The sequence below is a fragment of the Dermacentor albipictus genome, chromosome 1, assembly GCF_038994185.2.
Source record: "Dermacentor albipictus isolate Rhodes 1998 colony chromosome 1, USDA_Dalb.pri_finalv2, whole genome shotgun sequence".
Classification (NCBI taxonomy): domain Eukaryota; kingdom Metazoa; phylum Arthropoda; class Arachnida; order Ixodida; family Ixodidae; genus Dermacentor; species Dermacentor albipictus.
This window is the reverse complement of record NC_091821.1, coordinates 347,224,805-347,244,600: the sequence shown is the minus strand read 5'-3', so window position 1 is coordinate 347,244,600 and position 19,796 is coordinate 347,224,805. Positions and strand designations below refer to the sequence as shown.

At 50.4% G+C, this 19,796-nt stretch overlaps 1 long non-coding RNA gene across 1 annotated transcript in view; it reads left to right on the top strand.

Annotated features, from left to right (window-relative positions):
* Positions 1–19,796, top strand: part of LOC135920347 (uncharacterized) — a 304,841-nt gene that overhangs the window by 105,317 nt on the left and 179,728 nt on the right. The window contains exon 2 of the long non-coding RNA XR_010570231.1: positions 13,427–13,512. This is a non-coding gene — a long non-coding RNA (uncharacterized lncRNA). The remainder of the gene's footprint in view (positions 1–13,426; positions 13,513–19,796) is intronic.

Genomic DNA, 19,796 nt, shown 5'->3' with positions numbered 1-19,796 from the left:
CCTCGACGTTCCCACCCCTCAGCCTCTTCTCGCTTCTTCGCGTTGTTTCCCCGGCCATTTCATTTCTTATCTTTTGTCTTCTTCGTATCGTGCATACGCTTCGTATGTTTCTTTCTTTCTTTCCTAGTTATCTTGCTGCGCCCGAACAGTGAGCAATCTGCATCAAGCGCACGAAATTGTTCGGCGGAGGTAAATGTATGCGTCCTCAAAACAGGAACAAGCGCGCGCCTGCGCGCGTGCATATTAATAGCACGAGTAATTTAATCCGGGAATATGCAGATAGGAATTTCCACATGCAAATTATATACGCGATAAGCTCGATCCTGCCAGCAACGAGAACGTCGCCTGCAGAAGCGCCGAAACGGAGGCAAGGTAAAGATTGAAAAGGGCATAAAGTTACGCTGTGCTTACAAGAAAAAGAAAAAAAAGAAAGAAAGAAATGCGTGTGCAGGGCGTGCAGTCTTTGGATATCTCACACCCGATTGATCTCATTGAGCTCCCCACAATAGTGTGAGGTGAGGGGCTCTTTGTTTTCTCGTAGCGCCTGACTAAGCATTTATCTCGATTCTTCTGTTTGTGCGCCGCTGTTGTAAACGAAGTGCAAGCACGCAAGACGCACTGATTTCACTTTTCATCATTTATATTTAAGGTCTGTTTATTACTATTATTAATAATCGTTCTTATTTTCTTCTTCTCTTGCTTGCGTCGGCATCTCAAGCTGTCGGCAATCCAGTTGAGTAAACGGGAATAGTTGAACAGGCAAGCGAAAGAATGACGATGAATCTACGGTATTTCCAATTACTACTATATAGCTGTTGGTGTTCAGAGGAGCTGAGTCGTCAGATATTAGCAGCACCCATTATATAACTGTAACGCGCTTCAGCGCGCATTGATAGCGCCTTTTTTGTGAGATCCACCCTGGGGTAGCAAATAAATTTATTCCCTAACGTGTTTCATTATGTCACTATCCTTGTTTTCAAATATTCATTTTGGCGCTGTTTATAGGGATGAGGCTTTTGTCAACCGGCTGATTAAAGAGAATATTGTTTCCAGCGTGATGGTTCTCAGAGACTAACCGGTCAGCTCCAAGTTATGCAGCGCGAAAAATTGCGCGTCTCTTTGTCTTTCTTATTTTTCCCCCTTCTTCTTCTTTGCTGATTGCTTGTTTTTTGTTCTGTTTTGTTCTTGTATGCTGTGAGACAAGAACTATCCTGTGTGATGTCTGATGTTATTGCTTCGCCTGGAAGTTTGTATAGCAGGCAAAATTTCCTTTATGAAACGATTCCGTTTTGCACCCCTTGACATTTAGAATTTTTTTTTATGTGCTTCTCATTTGTTTCAAGGCTCGGTGATTCAAGGGGAGTCTTCATATCGAGCCAAATTGCCACTCAGGCACGTGTCCTTTGCGCCATCCGGGCTGCACAGTTATTGCTTCCTCTTCTGGCGCTGTGAGCACGCTTATGCGGCATCGATTGGCTCACACAAACGCGACGTAGCGCGACAGCTACATTATTATCTAGTTACAGCAGCGCTAGTTAATGTTTTGCGGAGAACAGACGCGTAAGCTGGGGTGAGCACATAAAAAAACGAGAAGGAAGAAGACAGGGCGTAGATGTTTAACAAATTAAAAATTGACAGTCACTTTAGCATACGCCAAAGAGAGTGAAGGCGAAAGCCTGCATGCTCAACAGACACTCATTAAATTATTCGTCACTCTCATTCGAATGTGTTGTTACTTCTTACTTGTTTTCTTTCACCAAAGGTCGTGAGTTCGAGTCGTTAGTTGATGCTACCTTAATTAACTGGGCCTTGATAACTTGGCCCTAATTAACACTAAAGGTCGTGGATTCGATTCCCACCAAAGGTCGTGGGTGTGAGTGCCTTAACTAAGTCTATCTTAATTAACTTTGCTTTGACTTTGACGAAGAACGCGAGAGCAGTGGCACGAGCGCGTGTCTGCACGAGGCGAGCTCACATTGACCTTCTGTACCGCACGCCGCGTTTTGCAGACTATCGGAGGTATGAGCCGCTTATGGCTTTCGCCTTAATAACAATAAAAGAAAAATATTATGCGTTCATTCACACTATGTTCGCGTGGTTGTATATTTCGCTTACTTGTGCGTGATCTTTTTTTTATCTGAAAAGGTTTGGGCTTAAAACACTGAAATTTGCTCCATATGCATTCGACCGTAATTAGCCATGAATGGAAAAATAACCGTTCCTGAGCTTTTCCACAGTCGGGACACCTTTGCTGCGAGCGAACCTGGCGTAGCACGTGTCCCGTAGTGAATGTCGCCTAAACGTCGCGATGTCTCCGTGATTTCAGCCACGACATTGTACGAGACAACGAGCGCTTGTCAAGCATGCGGCGGCGCAAGCGGTATAACCAGTGCTGCAGGCTCGGTTGTTTGCGCTAGTCCATTGTGCCTTGCCGACTAAATAAAGGGGGGTTCATATTTGATTGCTGCCAGGCTCTGAGTCCGAAGATATCGTTGTATTGAGAGGGCAAAGCCGATAGTTTGACACGCAAAACTCGACGACCGCAGTACGTTCCAGAGCACACTATATAGCTCCGCCTTCTGGACGTAGCAGCCCCGTGACAGTCGGATTCGAGCTGTAGTACGGACACGACGCCTCATACTAGCCCTTCTTTTAGTGCAAGTTAAAAGCCCCCGCCACAGTAAGTAACTCAACTTTGGTTGGCGTTGTGGGGATTTGGGGAAGTCGACGCGCATTTGCGCGGGCGCATTTCACCCATGTCTGTAATCCTAAGCCATGCCGTTCTTGCTCCGAACCAGTTTTAGCGGTGGCGCTCCACTCGCCATGGTTCGTGGGTGAGGGCGGGGCTAGTGACGTCACGGGAGCAGCCCCTCGTGGCTACTGCCGTGACGGTACGGGCTCTCTTCTCCTTTGGGACAGCACCCGGTACGTACGATGCTCTCTCTCGTCCGCCGACACCTTTGTGACTAGGATTGAGCTCACGCACGGCGCCTTTGCCCGTGCGGGGAGCGCGTACCTCGTGTTGTTTCCTATCCCGACGCTAAGCCTAAGAACGGGTGCCTAGTGCTCGCGCGAGGTCGTACCACGCCGAGCCGCACTCATCGAAGGCCCAAGCCGAAGGAGATTGCTCGCGCTCTCGCGAGTTGGCCCATTGGTTATCGCCAGAGCAAGTAGCATAGCCGCCGGGACTTTTCCTAGCGGCGCGTCCCAGCTTGAGCCTGTGCTCTCGCAGCGACGTGCTACAGGCGCCCCTAGCTGTATTTTTCGCCCTTGGTGCGGGACCCCTTTGGTTCCCCGCCGTCCCGGGACCGGGCGTTTGTGCAGTGTTGGGTGCCGTTGGAAACAATAAACGGTTTCCTTCATTTTAGGGCAATACTGTGTTTTTGCGTGCGTCGCTCGGTAGCCCCACGTGGCCTGAGCTCGCGCGCAGCGGCGCTAGAGGCTGACGGCTGACGCGGCCCTGTGGCTCGCTAAGCTCGAACCCGCGGTGGTCGGTACTCCTGTGAGACCCGAAGACCTCACACTGGCGCCCAACGCGGATTCAAAGGCTCATTAAGCCTTTGTCTGTGCTTAGCCGAGTTAGTACGCCTTTGCATATTATACTTGCCGCGTTATGTCTGCTAAGCCGAGTGACCTTTGTCATTTGTTAGGGAACTTTTGCCCTTTGTTACCGCGAGCAGACGCCACGTTGCTCGATAACGGGGCCAGTGCTCCCCTTGAGCAGCGAACTTATGCACCCTCACATGTCGCAGCCCCCTGTGGGGACGACAACACGAGGCGCTACGTACCAGCTCCCAGTGGAGCAGTAGCGTTGTTTGGGAACGGGGCCAGAGCCCTCCCCGAACAGTGCACACTAGCACATTCGTCTGCCAGGACTCCCTTCGGAATGCAAGGCAGTGCGATGTCGCAGCGCTCTCGATCGGCTCCCTGTGGAGTTTACGGAGCGCGGCACGGAAACGGGGCCTTAGCCCTCTCCGACGTTTGCCCGATGGCTGCTACTCAAATGAGCAGCCAAAACCAGTGGTCTGCCACGGCCCCCTGTGGGGATTACAATGCTGCAGCCACGAATTTCGCTCATTCGGCTCCCTTTGGAGTACATTCGGTTGTGCCCAGTGGCGCAACCTTCGAGCGCGCACCTGTTTTGTCGACGCTGGCTGCAAGCGGCCTAAGCAATTCACGTATAGCTGCCTCAAGTGGCGGCTGTGAACGACAGCAGGCGCACCCCGCTAGGAGCCCGTTTTGCTCTGGGGCTGGCGGCGCCGCGGCTGGTATCCCTGTGGAAACCGCGCCGCTGATCGCGCTGGAGGACTGTTCACCCTTGCTCGACCACGCCGCTAACGCGCCAACGGTTCCCTTTGGAGCAGGCGCACAGACGCTGTTGCAAAACGCCGCTGAACTGATTCAGTCACTCTCGGGGGCAGTTAAGACGCTTTCGGCTGTACCGAAATGCGCGCACCCCGCTGTACGGTTGGCAGTCCCGACTTACAGCGGATACGGTGACCTGCTCAGTGCCAGCGATTATTGTGACTCCCTGGTACGCTACCAGATGGCAAGTCGTTTGGAGGATCACGAGGTGCTGGAACGCGTCGTTCCCGTAGCACTTACTGACACGGCGGCTAGGTGTTACCGGCTTTCCGGATACCGTGCAACAACCCTCGAGGAGTTCCGCGTGGCATTCCTGCGCGAATTCCTACCCGCTGACTACCAGAGTAGGATGCGGCGAGAGCTTGAGCTACGTACACAAGCTCCTGACGAGTCGCTTCAGGAGTACGTACGCGCGATGCAAGACCTTTTCTTAATCGCCGAGCCCAATGCTTCGAACGAGGAACGCGTCGAACGGGTGATCAGGCAGGCACATCCGACCTTTTCGGCGTACCTGCGCGGCGGCCGCTTCCGAGATCTGGAAGAATTGGCCGCCGAGGCAAAGCGCATTCAAGGCGACATTCTCGCCGCGCGAGCCTATCGCCCACCGCCGCCCGCCAGTGAGGCCCTTGAGCCACGCTGCGCGTGGGGAGGGCCTGTGCCCCTCCCCCAACGGCAACAACCCGGCGAAGCTGCCTTTGCGGCTACAAGCGGGTGTGTTTGGGAGCTGAGCGCGCGCGCTCTAGATCCCTGCACGTACGGGAGGCGGGCAGCCTGTGCTGCACCACCGCCCGAAATGCATGCGCAGGGACGCACTTCGACCCAACGTATCGCAGAGGTGGACGCTCGTGATAACCGGCCCTTTGGTCAAGCAGCGAGTCGACCCCGGCAGCGAGCTGAGGCCGCTCCGCCTCGGGAAAGGTACCGAGAAGGAGTGCGCTGTTTTCGCTGCCAACAACGAGGGCATATAGCAAGGGACTGCACCGCGCCCAGGCCTCCTGCGAGGTCGGGAAACGGAAGCGCGGGTCGCTCGTGAAGGCACGAGTGACCGAAACCTTGCTTGTCCCCTCGGCGTATCGCGCAGGTTGTGTTGCTGGGGCGCACGCGCCCTTCATTCCGGTGACCATTGTCGGCCGCGAATTTCCTGCGCTGTTGGACACGGGCGCAAGCGCTTCGTTGTTCGGCGAACAGGTGTTATCCCACTTGCAGAAGCACTCAGTGCGCTTGCGGGATTGCCGAACGACATTCAATCTTGCGAAAGGCGTGGCCCATTCGGCGGGCGCCGCAAGGCTGACTGTCAGGTGGGGAGAGCGAATGAGACGCACGCGTTTCGTTCACCTCCCCGGGCTCAGTGTTCCTGTGATCCTCGGAAGGGACTTTCTCCTTAAAACTGGAATCGTTGTGGACATTGCGAATGGCGGCTATCGCGACGGACCGTTCACGTTGCTAAAGCCGTTCATCAGCCCGCCGGCGTCCGATCTTGCCTGTGCAGATGGGGCGTCGGAAACGTGCCGCGCGCCAAGTTCGAGGGCAAGCCCTCGAGCTGTGCGCTCGCCTGCTAAGGCTCCCCTTTGGGAAGGAGAGGCACGGCACGAACCGCGTCGCGCGCCGAGTTCGGGGGCAAGCCCTCGAGCTGTGCGCACAGCCGGTTGCACCAACGTGGTAGCTGACGCGCTATCCCGTGCCCCATTGTGCACCAAGAGCATTCCTCCAGGTGTTACAGCCACTGCCGGTGCCTTTGCGCCAGCAAGCGTCGGGGGCGAAACGAGCGCAGAGAGAGGCGAGTCCGCAAGCGGGCAAACCTGTCATTCCGCTCTCCAGGCAAGCAGCGCGCCGCAAAACGAGCGAGCGGGGGAGCTTCTCGAAAGCGAACCTACAACGCCGTTGGCTGCAGTCCTGAGTGGGGACGAGACCAGACTCCCCTTTGGGAGAATTGGAATCGCATTCAGCAGGCAAGAGTTACTGAAGGCCCAGCAAATTGATTCGTTTTGTCGCGGAGTGAGCGACGGTCTCAGGGAGACGGAGCGCCGAGACGCTGCTGGTAGTGCGGCGGGCGCAGGGGGGCCGGAACCGGCGTGTGTCGCTGGGTCCCCCACGGATTTATATTTGCTGGATCACGATGGGCTCCTGCTGAAATACATAGCCACCGATGACGAGGCTGTGGACCCGTTTAAGGTGGTTATCCCCAAGAGTCTGAGAAGCGCACTGTTGCGATCATCTCATGACGTACCCTTGGCCGGTCATTTGAGTGGCTCGAAAGTTTTTGCGAAACTAAGCCAAACTGTGACCTGGCCTGGCATAAAGCGTGACATTTTTCGCTATTGCCGTTCCTGCCATGTCTGTCAAACAGTGAAATCAAGGGGTGGCAAGCCGCCCGGATTGATGAAACCAATTGACAGTGAGCGTCCGTGGCAAGTGGCCACCTGCGATCTTATGGGGCCTTTCCCCAGGAGTAAGCAGGGGTTCACACACCTGATGGTAGTCGTCGATCATTTTTCGAAGTGGGTGGAGTTGTTTCCGCTTCGAAAAGTGACCGCGCGAGCGGTGCTGGAGAGGCTACAGGAAGTTTTTTGTCGGTTCGGCTTTCCGAAAAGACTAATTACGGACAACGCGTCCTATTTCACCGCTCGGGTGTTTGGTGCTACGTGCCGTTCCCTGGGAATTAATCACTCCACCACGTCACCCTACCATCCCCAGTCCAATTTGACGGAGAGGGTCAATCGAACCCTCAAACCAATGTTCGCGGCCTTTGCCGTGAGTCAAAAGGATTGGGCAGACCACTTGAGTGAGCTCGCGTTCGCAATCCGAACCGCCGAGAATCGCTCGACTGGTTTCTCTCCCGCTTTCCTCAATTTTGGAAGGGAGCTGGCAAATCCGGTGACCAGTGTCATTCAATGTCAGCTCGGGGATGAGGAGGCGCCGGCAGACTGTTCTGCGTACGCTTCAGCACTTCGGGACAGGCTTTGTCGGGCTCTCTGTAGAGCAAGGCAGAGTTTGACTTCGGCCAGGGCCCAGCAGAAGGCTCAATACGACCGGAAACATCGCTATCTTTCATTTAAGGTAGGTGATTTAGTCCTGAAGCGCAACCACGCTCTTAGCGACGCGAGCAAGGGGTTCTCAGCCTCGCTCGCTCCTAAGTGGCTTGGTCCGTACCGAGTAGAGAAAGTTTGGTCTCCGCTCGCGTACTTGCTGAAGGATTCCCCTTCGGGAAAACTCAGCCGTGCCCATATCGCCGACCTGAAAGCCTTTGCGTCGCGGTCCGACGAGCTCGCGCCGGTGCCCAGTGGCACCACCCGCAAGCAACAGGGCACACCCGGGGCGAAGGACCGCATTCGGACCACGCACCGGTACAACCTGAGGAGACGGTCACCTGTGTGATATCGCGCCTGACGGCGGACTTTGTCCGCCACCGAAGGCCCTCAGTAACATTGCTTAGCCTCAGTGGGTTAGCTTCTTTGCGGCCAGTGCACGAAAAGAAGCTGGCCCCAGCCCAGCTCTAGCCTTGTTGACAGTGTGTTGTGCAGTGTGCATTTTTTTTTATTTTTGGGTACGCATGCTGAGTGTAATTATTGTTTTAATTTCTTAAGTGTACAGTTGTATAGTTCATTGTTGTTACTTGTACATAGATTTTGACCGTTCTTGTTTTCTTCTGTGGGTGCTTTTTTTTCTTCTCGTTTTCGTTTTTTTGCCAAGAGGGGGGTCTGTGACTGGCGTGTCGCGCAGCGCGGGGGGGTGACAGTGGTGCCCTTGACTCGTTGGTGCGGGAGAGAGGGGCGCTTCGCGCCTGGATCGGCGCGGCGCGTTGTGGCCAACGGGCGGCATGGCGGACGGCGAGGAGCGCGGTGCCACGAGGAGTGTGCGCGTGTGTGTGTGCGTGCGTGCGTGCGTGGGGGCTGTTGCTCATTGAAGCAAGCTGAAGCAGCCGCGCCAACTCCATCGGATCGCCGCGGATACCGTTGGTGGACGGGACCCTATGACATCACGCCAGGAGCTCGGCTCTGCAGTCGCCGACGCCGTGCGAACGCCCTGCAGCCGCCGCTGTGGCTGCCCATCCATCCTGCGTACGGCGGCGTGGCCAGCTGACCTGGCAGTGTCCTGCCCCGTCCACCTGGAGTTCGGGACCACCACCACCACGAAAGCGACACTCATTCGGGCTCACCGGCAACTCCGACGGAACAACGGTGAGCCCGTTCCTGCGTTACCTGGCCTGCTATCAAGCCTACGCTCGCAACTCCCGCGACTTCGGCCACCGCCCTAGCCACAGAACTTTACGCGCCGCGTTCTCTTCGCACCCCCGGACATTGTCCCGCGCTAGCAGCAGACTTTTTTTTGTTCAGATTTCTTCCCCCCTTCGCGGCCTCCTTTTCTTGTATTTTAGAGTGTATTATTTTTTTTTATTTTTCCATTATCATTGTATGTATGTTTTTTTGTACGCATAGTGCTTGCTGGGCTGAGGTAGCAATTAGCTAGTGCATGAAAGGCTCAGTTGTCTTTGGTGCATTAGCCCCTACCAGCTTCTTCGCCAGACTGGTAGGGGGGCAATTAAGGAGAGGAGGATGTGGGGATTTGGGGAAGTCGACGCGCATTTGCGCGGGCGCATTTCACCCATGTCTGTAATCCTAAGCCATGCCGTTCTTGCTCCGAACCAGTTTTAGCGGTGGCGCTCCACTCGCCATGGTTCGTGGGTGAGGGCGGGGCTAGTGACGTCACGGGAGCAGCCCCTCGTGGCTACTGCCGTGACGGTACGGGCTCTCTTCTCCTTTGGGACAGCACCCGGTACGTACGATGCTCTCTCTCGTCCGCCGACACCTTTGTGACTAGGATTGAGCTCACGCACGGCGCCTTTGCCCGTGCGGGGAGCGCGTACCTCGTGTTGTTTCCTATCCCGACGCTAAGCCTAAGAACGGGTGCCTAGTGCTCGCGCGAGGTCGTACCACGCCGAGCCGCACTCATCGAAGGCCCAAGCCGAAGGAGATTGCCCGAGCTCTCGCGAGTTGGCCCATTGGTTATCGCCAGAGCAAGTAGCATAGCCGCCGGGACTTTTCCTAGCGGCGCGTCCCAGCTTGAGCCTGTGCTCTCGCAGCGACGTGCTACAGGCGCCCCTAGCTGTATTTTTCGCCCTTGGTGCGGGACCCCTTTGGTTCCCCGCCGTCCCGGGACCGGGCGTTTGTGCAGTGTTGGGTGCCGTTGGAAACAATAAACGGTTTCCTTCATTTTAGGGCAATACTGTGTTTTTGCGTGCGTCGCTCGGTAGCCCCACGTGGCCTGAGCTCGCGCGCAGCGGCGCTAGAGGCTGACGGCTGACGCGGCCCTGTGGCTCGCTAAGCTCGAACCCGCGGTGGTCGGTACTCCTGTGAGACCCGAAGACCTCACAGCGTTGACAAGCACCGCAGTTGTTTTTGCGTTTGTCAACTACTGCCGCTCCCGTGGTGTATGGGCCCAGTCACTCCAGGTTCAATGTCAATATGTTCGGCTATGAAGAATGAGATATATATCTTCTTGCGCTTCGCGTATTTATTATTTAGTATACTTAATTGCAATTTACTGCCTTTCGTTTGAGTGCGCATTCTGCTAAATAGCTTAAATATTTCACTTCACCAATCCCCACCCTTCAATAATTTAACAATTTGTAGCTGTGGAGAATGCGGTGACATACTGTTCTTTTTGCCGATATTTCCAAATCTGTAATAATAAATAATGCAAGCAGTACATGTTTAGAAACCAGCTGCACCATTCTGAGATCGACAACTTAGGGCGAGCCATCACGCTGCTGGGCACGCTTTGTAGGCGATGGTGATGTAAGCTTTGTTCAACGTGCACCTCCTTTGTTCATTATAAATGCAGGAATGCGGCGTGTGGTAAGCTGGAAAAGTTGTGCCGGCTGCGGCGAGCGGTGCATTAGACGGGAACTTTCATTTTACTTCTGGTCAGCGAGCCCATCGAAGATAGCGTGCATCTTTTTATTACCTCCGACAAATGCACGGAGGACACTTGTCTACGCGTGCGGACTCGTGTCGCCTTGCTCCCTCCTCCCCCCTCCCCTCCTTCCGTCTGCTGCTCTCTATTCTTCCACTGCTCGCTAATTTCTTCTGCCTATAAACTTATAATGACGCATTTTCCAGGATAATCGCATGCAGCTACTGACGTGTCGATGATTATACTCAACATCTGTCTCACTAGTGGGCAGGTATGTGTTTTCCAAAAAAAGCAAGCTGCATTCTTCAACTTTTTCTTGCACACTGGTACGCTTGGTGCGCGCGTGTGCGTATGCGCGTGGCAATCCTCACACTCACTTCAGAGCGTTCGATTCTTGTTCGGTTGTTTCTTTTCCGAGGACTCGCCTCTGGCTTGGAACGCCCTCGAGCACTTTCTGCAGGGATGCCTCAGATATGGGAGCACGTGAACAACAACAACAACAACAAAAAGAAAGATACGCATGTGGTCGAAATTATTCCATCGATAATAGTACGACCACAAAATAGAATAATGAGGAGCAGTGTAGCAATATTGAGCGATATCATGTCGCCATTAAAAGTAAGGGCTTAGCTTTTTAGTGAAATCACTGAAGGATTTGAAGTGTTTCAAATGTGATAAACGCGAAGGCTCAGCATGATTAACTTTCACGCATATGCTGGAATTACGCTGACGTTTCCAGCGTTATTCTCGATTGAATATACGCGATTAACGGCCGTTTGAGCGACCGTGACGCAAGAGTAATAATGCCGCATGAATTCAGTCAGCATTCATATTGTTGGGCGCGAAGGAGACCGTTTGTAACCCTTACGGATGAAGGGGACCGTTTACTTTAGGTCGCGAAGGTGAGCGCAAGAGTGGTCAGCTGGTTTATCAACTGAGCGTCGTCCTCTTCTTCCTTCCTCCACTCGGGACCGCAAGCACGTTCACTGGTCTTCGTTTTCTTCATGCGTAACAATATATTTAGCTAAAATAAATGGGAACTTAGCTTCGTAACTTGAAACGGGATCGCAAGAAAAATACCTACGCTTAGGCGCAGTGTTCTGAAGTTTCCGTCTCAGAAGATACTTTAGGTTCGCAAAGAAGCAGTGGTAGTATAACTGTAACATGTGAGCTTCGAAAATTGGGCACATTCTTTTTTTCAACTTCAGGAAGAAAGCACAAATCCATTTCGACATGTACCGCGCGCACGATCAAATCGAAATAATTGGCGCGCAATAGAACTGCAGCAGCGTCTTTGCGCTCGCTAGCCGAATTTGAGTTTGCCACTGGCCAAATATAATAGGCTGCAAGTCTGGCGTGGCAATTTCGCCGTGCCGAAATACGCTTCAGCTGTGGTATTTGTGCAAGCATCTGAAAAGCCGAAAAGAATAAGAAATTAACAAAAACCCTGCAAAAAACAATCAGTTCGCGACTTTTATCATCATTCTATTATCGCAAGAGACGATTACTCAAGGTTCTTGGCTCGATAAAACAAACACGCCAAAAGTAGATCGCTATTTTTGTTTTGCAGCGCAAACTTTGAATGATGGTCCTAACTCGATCAAATGCCAACATCTGTCCCACTATATCTTGTACTACCGTCCAGCCAAATAAAACGTTGGAAACACAAGATTTTGCTGCGAAGTGATGCTCCTAGTAATATTATAATTTATCATCAGTCTTCAAATCAAAGATTACTTGTCGATATTATATCCCACAAAACGAAGTTGCCAGAGCGATTTTTGAAGTGCTTAATTTTGCTGCAGCTGCTGTACTAAAAACGTGAACCGTTGTGCCGCCAACCTTGACTCGGATGTTTTAATTTCAGGCTACACATAAGATCATTCAATATGCTATAAGCGAGTTCATCGTCTGGAATTTAGAGAGGCAGGCTCCCAAGGTAAAGTATGGGGAATCCATGGTTGTAAGAAAGCATTGAAGAAAGCAACTATCTTTTTCACTACATTTGGTCCGCGGTTGAAAGGGGACATCAGACACTCGAGAGCTGTCTTCGAGTCACATAAGATGGACACTGGTCCAGACGGGCTTCGGCACTCAAGGCCTTAAGGGCTTTGCTGAAGTGTTTAAAGACATGCGAATTGTCCGACCGTCTTTGAGTGTTGTAGCGCGTAGTATCGGGTTACTGTGTGAATTTTCCGGTTTCCTTTTTTTCTCTCTTCTTCTTTCTCCTTTTATTCTCCTTACCCCTTTCTCCAGCGCAGGGTAGCCAGCCGGTGCTTACACTGGCTAACCTTCCTGTCTTCCCTCCCCTTTGTCTCTCCCTTTTTTCCCTACACGTGTTTATGGACGCGCTTGCGAATACTATGTTTGTTTTCACAAGTACAGCAGACTGGTCAAGAATAAAGCAAGAAGACTTAAAATAGACGACTTCAAATATTCTTCATACACTGCAGCCGGAAGTGTGTCCACTACTACTGGTTGAGAGATCTGGTTCTACTCCCGGCAGGCGATACCTTAACAACATGGATGTTGCTAAATATAACAATTTTGTAAAGTGATTAGAGTTGTGATTTTATTTGTAAAGTCCGTAGCGTTGTGACACCTCGCAGCGTTATAGAAAAACGACACGTAAAGAAGAAACTGGCAGGACGAAGACGGTGCCTTGCCAATCATTTCTTTTTTTACGGGAAGTAAACACCCAAACTCAGGTAAACACTCTACTCAATAGTTGCCGATAAGCCCATTCTATTGAATTTTTTTTACCCGACTTCGGCCAATTAAGTCCCCGAATTAATGTACCTTCATTTGATTATAATCCGTGCTTTCATATGTGCACTGATTTTAGTGCACCTATGTGACTCGACATCGCGTTATTGTGATTTGGAGCTGACTTTTAGTTTTAATGTGTTTAAATCCTTTTTTTCATATTTTTGATATGAAAGGAAGTAGCCAGCACCAATTAAAGATGACATCTCCTATGTACCATATATTTAAATATAAATAAAGAAGCACCCAAACCCAGAGGAAACTGGAAGGGGGGTGGCGGCTCTGCCCCTTCCCTCCTAACTTTGCGTGGACTGTCACTGCATGAAGCGATGGCAGAAAACATTAAGGGTTTCTTTTTTTCCTTTTTCTTTTTTTTTTGCAGTCAGACCTTTTGTGGGGCCTACATTCTATTGGGGACAGCCTTCGTAGACTGAGTGAAATGTCCAACTGGAATATCTAAACCACAAGGTAAGTTTTCTGTAAATTTTCATTGAAACATACGCTGCTGTGGATTGTCTCAGGACGCATTTGTCATTTTTCCCGCTTCCTCGATCATCGCTTGGCGATCTTGCCATCTCAGAGACCTCGTACAACGTCTTCTGAAGTTAAATTACCCATACAGATTGTCTACCATTTGGATACATACCAGCAGCAAGGCTTTCATTGCCCTTGTCGTGTCTCCAACAGTCTCACGTGCGCCTAAGTATTCCGGGTGTAAATAAGAAGGCCAATCACCCAAAAGTAGCTCTGAAACAGATGAAGCTGCTATTAATAAGTGAGACATACGGGGACCCAGTACACATCTGTACCGATTGCTCGGTCTCACCTACCAGCCCTTCAGGTGCCGTTGTCATTCCGGCTACAAAAACCACAGTGAAATTCAGACTGACCCACATAACAACATCAACGGTGGCAGAGATTGCTGTCCTGCGTGCTGCTGTCAAATACCTCCTGCATCAAGAGACACCTCAGAAATGGGTCATCTTTCGCGAATCTAGGGCAGCACTTCACAGTCTGCGTTTTCCCTACATCATAGGACTGATGAGCAGCTCACAAATGAAATAAGAGAAGGCCACCATCAAGATATCACTAAAGGACATGAAATTATATTCCAATGGCTACCTGGACATGCCATCATTGCTGGTAATGACCTCGCCGACAAAGACGCCCGGTCTGCCCATCTGGAAGCCCGACCAGTTCCAATCCCCTTATTCAGAACCGACGCTGCAAGAAAACTTCATATCGTGGCTATAGCCATGACACACAGATGCTGGTCTTCTCTCAACCTCCCCAAGTGTCATCTTCATAGTCTTGACTCATCTTAAAGCTACAAGTGCCATCAAAAGTTTCCGGCTCTGAGGCGACAGTATTGTGCCGCCTCTGGCTCGGGGTGGCGTTTCCGAAGGCCTACTTTTCCGCATTGTATAAGGTGGATGCGCCCATGCACGACTCTCGTGGAACCACAGAAACGATGCAACACATCCCATGCCTCTGTCTCCAGCACGACGTCAAGCGTGACGCTGTCCGGACAGCATTGAACCAGCTGGACACTAGACACTTTTCGGAAATGAAGATCCTTGAACCGTGGCCGTACGCGTCGATGGCACAGGTAGCCACAAAAGCGTTGTTGACGTACCTCAAGTCGATAGGTCTTGGCAAGCGTGTGTAGACTCGGTACGAACCTTCAAGTGTTCGCAAAACTGTGCCCTTTCCATCTCCTATCTCTCTCTCTCTTCGTCCCCATACCACTTGCCCCAGTGCAGGGTAGCAAACCGTACGCACGTCTGGTTAACCTCCCTGCCTTTCCTTTCTTCTATTTCTCTCTCTCACTATTTAAATCTTTGGTACAGCAGTTCACGTTTCCCAGTAAAATTCATTTCTTTACTTTATCTCTGGCGGAAACGCTTTACCTCTCGCCTTTTCCTTACTGAGTTCGCATCAAGTTACGCGTTTACTTCTTGTACTAGAGTACAATGGGATTTTGTAGTTGGCAGTCTTTAGCAGCGCTTACAATTCTAGTCACTGAAGAACACACACGGAGACTTAGTAAAAAGCGACAAATGAGCTACAGTTCAGAACCAATATAGCGAAAGCAAACATAAAGGCATTGCTGCGTGTGGGAAAAGAAGATACGGAAGCCCGCATTGCGCACTCCCTACGTCCGTGCGCTTGTCTGCACTCAGCTGGAATAGTTTAGTGGCCAAGGCTGTGATAACCTCAAAGAAAGCCGGGGCGGAATGTCCGTGATATAAATAAAAATACCGGCGTTACAGGCTACAGCTGCTGTTCAAATCAACAGGAGCTGAAACCCTTTGGGTAAATGCAATTCCCGAAACGCTATATCAGGGACGTGGCCGCTGCGGGCTCACACGAGAACAACCGAGCGCAGCTTCTTCCGCCGGCACACCCTATATTTTAGCGATTCTCCAAACTCGACCACTCAAACAAGGCGTCCCCTCCCTCCCCAACCTTCCTTCTTTTTTGGCAGTTTGTTCGTGCGTGCCGTTCTCAGAGCGGCCACTTTTATATAGCACGGACACTCGCTGGCGCTGTACGATTATTCTTTCGCGGCAGTTCAAGTTCCTTGCGTTCGTGCTCTCGGCTGAAGCCCAGAGGCATCTGCAGAGCTTGAAGAAAACGCGAGCTTTTGGTTTGCTTAAGAAAACAGCGGCACCTTTTGGTTGGTGTTGTTGCGAAGCACGACCACTTACGGTGGTCGTCGGTGCCAGACCTTCTTTATGTAGCGGAAATTCGAGACAAATGACCGTCTGCGCAAGGCCTTGCGTATATATAACTGCGGGCGACGCTGTGCGTTGTAGGAAAGACCAGGATTGCGCTGCTCTTCTTGGTGTCTCTTTCTTTTTTGCCTCGTCGCCGGTTCAGCATGAAATTCCCGTCTCTGTTGGCGGCAACAAGAGATGCGACGAAGCTTCTTCTTTATGGCACAGGGGCACATGAGAGATGATGACAATTTATCGTCGGGCCACCAGCAACACAGGTTTTATCAGAAATGTGAAGAAAAAGAATAGCATAACGCAGAAAGGTTTCGCGAATAAATGACATTTACAGCGCAAACATGACCAGAGTAAGAAAGCAATGAAAACTTCAGTACAGGTAATTGTAGATGAAGCTGAGTGTTTGCATTTCAGATATACACTTTCAAATGTAAACGCAATAAATGAAGCTAACCTGCATCTTCTTGTAACTCGTCATTTTCTGAAGAAATCGTAAGTCTATTCATATTAGGCTTAAAAGAAAAAGTGCGGTTGTGCACTTTTCGTGCGATTTAGTGCGGTTGGTGGACCACCATTGATGATAGCAAATTTTTTTTTTCTTTCGTGGGCCCCAAACGTTTCGCATTTGTGTTATCTTCATGCCGTTCATGCACACCAGTGGTCTTCAATAACTATGTAGTGGTGTGTACACGTAGTATCGGGGATAAAAATGAGGACCTTATATACCGGGTGTCCCAGTTAACTTAGACAAAGATTTAAAAAAAAAAACAAGAGCCACCGTGGTTGCTTAGTGGCTATGGTGCTGGGCTGTTAAGCACGCGGTCGCGGGATCGAATCCCGGCCACGTCGGCCGCATTTCTATGGGGGCGAAATGCGACAACACCCGTGTACTTAGATTCAGGTATACGTTGAAGAACCCCAGGTTGAAGAACCCCTACGGCATGCCTCATAATCAGAAAGTGGTTTTGGCATGTAAAATCCCATAAGTTTAAAAACCCAACAGCTCTATAGAAATCGTTCTGACTGCAATGTAGCGGCAGTAATGCGTACTTACAGCCAGTATGTATTTCATCATGAAGTATTAATTGGTTTAATTAGTGAACTATTTAAATTATTGCTTGAATCGCAAAGATTTCAGTTACAAAGTTGTAGGGCACCTTGAATAACTTCTGAATCAAACATTTATTTTGTTCTGAAGTGGGCCTAGTTATTCTTTCCAAGAATAAACAAAAGCCCGCGAAATATGCAAAAACGTGAAATAGGTGTGCGCTCGAGCACCGATACTCAAGCGCCTCCGAACAACCTTTCAAAGCTATGCGGCTGCATTCATTTATCGCCGCTTCGTACAAAGCTTCGTCATATAAGATGGCTCGAGAGGTTTCGCGACATACCTAGCGTGGTACGATACGCGTCAGCGTCTACGGACGCAAGAATGGTCTGCCTGATCATGAGGCACTCGGGATAGCTTTAACCTTCGCGTATCAAGAAACAAAGCTACAAAAGAAATTCAACCAATGTTTAAAAAAAAACAGTGCGCAAAAGAGCGCGAAAAAAGAAAGAAGGAAGCTCTCGGAAGAACAGAAAAGAGCTACTCAGAAGTTTATCTCAATAAATAATAAACCAAAGGCACGTAAGGCGTCTCAGCCACCCACAAAGGAACATCCTAAGGTACAAGTGGTTTAGCCATTTGCCCTTTCTGTCACTTGAACTCCAGGAAAGAGGCTAAACAAATCAGTTTTTTACCTATTTCTATCTTTGTCGCAATCTTTTTTTTTTATTTAAGGATATAGTGACTTTAGGAAGGTGCGTTAAACAGTCACGTTTTACACCAGTTTTGAACGGGTATTTCACACTGCCAGTGATAGCAAGTGTTCAAACAAATCACTGTCTGAAGCAATACAATACTTTCTTCTTTCCATCACTTGTTCTGTTGCAGCTTTGACCAGCGAAGTTGGAATCTCGCGGCAGGCTCTGCTTATTTTTGCCTCTAGGGCATCCCGTGTGGTAGTTTCGCTGCTATACGCGCGATCTTTCACGTTGTCCCACAAAAAGAAGTCCATCGGTGTCATGTCTGTCATGTCCGGTGACCTTGCAGGCCAGGGCGCAGGTCCGTGCCGGCCAATCCATGGTCCAGGAAGAAGCTTGTCGAGCCACGCTAAAGAGTGACTACTACTATGCGCAGGAGCACCATCGTGTTGAAACCAGATGTTCCGAAGATGCGCAAGTAAAACGTTATAAGAGACGTCGTTCGCGGGGCCCTCGAGGATGTCGTTAACGTAGCGTTGCGTCGTTAGTATGTTGCCAAAAGAGATGGCTCCGATGATTTTGCCATAAAATACACCACACCACCCATTAGACAACCACTGGCATTGGTGTCGTGCTTGTGCCAGCCAGTGGGAATTCCTGTCACTCCAGTAGTGCGCGTTGGGAAGATTAACTTGCGCGTTTCTGGATAAATTAGCTTCATCCGTCCAAAGCACGAGAGGGAGAAAGTCCGGTTCTTCTTCACATTTCGTGAAAACCCAATTGGCAACGTCGAGTCTGCTTTCAAAATCTCGGTCTTCAAGTTTTTGATAAAGATGTACATGTTACGGGTGCATATGACCTTTTATTTAAGTATTCCACACTGATGACCTTGAGGTTCCGGCCTCCGCACCGGAGTCGCGCACGCTACCGTGAAGGTTAACAGCAAAGAATGCGAAAACATCCGTTTCCACTTCTTGAACTGCCGTCGCAGTCCCGGGTCGCTTTTTTGTGAAGCTACCCGTCTCGCAAAGAACTTCGTACGTTCTATAGGAATTGTTGACGGACTATAGGGCGACCTCCACAATGCCACATCCGGAATAGCTTGGCTGCATTCCTCTTGTCGCCGTGTGCCGCCCCCGGAGCCAGGATCATTTTAACTTTCTGATCATCCGTGAAGGGCATGACTGTCTTCTTGAAGAGCAGCACAGAGCAGGTCACTGGCGTGGTATCGTTGAGATCTCCCGTTATTATATACGCACTGACACGTCAAGCAAAATGATTTACGCAATCGACAACAGCACATGCTTGCCGTACACATCCACCAAAATGCATTAGATGGGCATAGCCTGCGCGAGGTTTGTTTCTGTTGCTAAAGGGAACAAAAGGAACGTATGTACGTTCCGGGAGCGCCTATCTACAGGACAAGATGAGTGCGCAGAATTACAGTCCCATGTGCGCCGTCACGGTTTCCGAGCTTCAAAATACCCCTCCCCCAATCGGATCCGCTACGCTTATCAATGCGTCAGCGGCGTGTTCTCATGATGCCGCGACCATCACATAGCGTGAAGCCCTGTATCGACCTGCCGCCGCTAGTAAAGCCGTGTATACGTGGCTATTCGCTTGGGAGCGTTTGAGTAGCGGCGCGCGAGAGCGTATGTGTTTCCTATTTTGGATGTTTCGCACGTTTTTGCTTTTTATCGGAAAAACCAACCAGGCAAAGCTGACATGATGGAAATGCTTGTTTCGGAGGTTATTTGAGGTGCCCTACAACTTTGCAATTGATATGTTTGCGATTCAAGCAATAATTGAAAAGTCACTAATTAAAAGCAATGAATTAGTACTTCGTGATAAAGAAAATACTGGCTGTTAGCGCACATGACTACGGCTACTATGCAGTCGGTATGATTTTTCCAGAGCTCTTGGGTTTTTTTAAATCTTATTCCAACTGGGACACCAGGTATAAGGCCATACTAAGGTGCTTAGAGGTGTTTCGAAGTTTTTGCGCAAGTTTCACTACAGATTCTGGAAGAAAGTTGTGGAGAGACCTAAGTACAACCGCGCATCTAGGGTTATCGTTTTTTATCTTCTTGCAAGAGACGCGATGATTACAGCGCTCCGCGCCCTACTAATGAAGAAAGTTCGAGACATTTTTTTTTTTGCGTCCAGTGTCAATCCATAAATTTATTGTTCAAAAGGAAGGCTTCAGCCAACTGTGCTTTCCTCATTTGCTTAGTGGTCCCGACTTGGTTTCGGTCACCACAATACCACTCA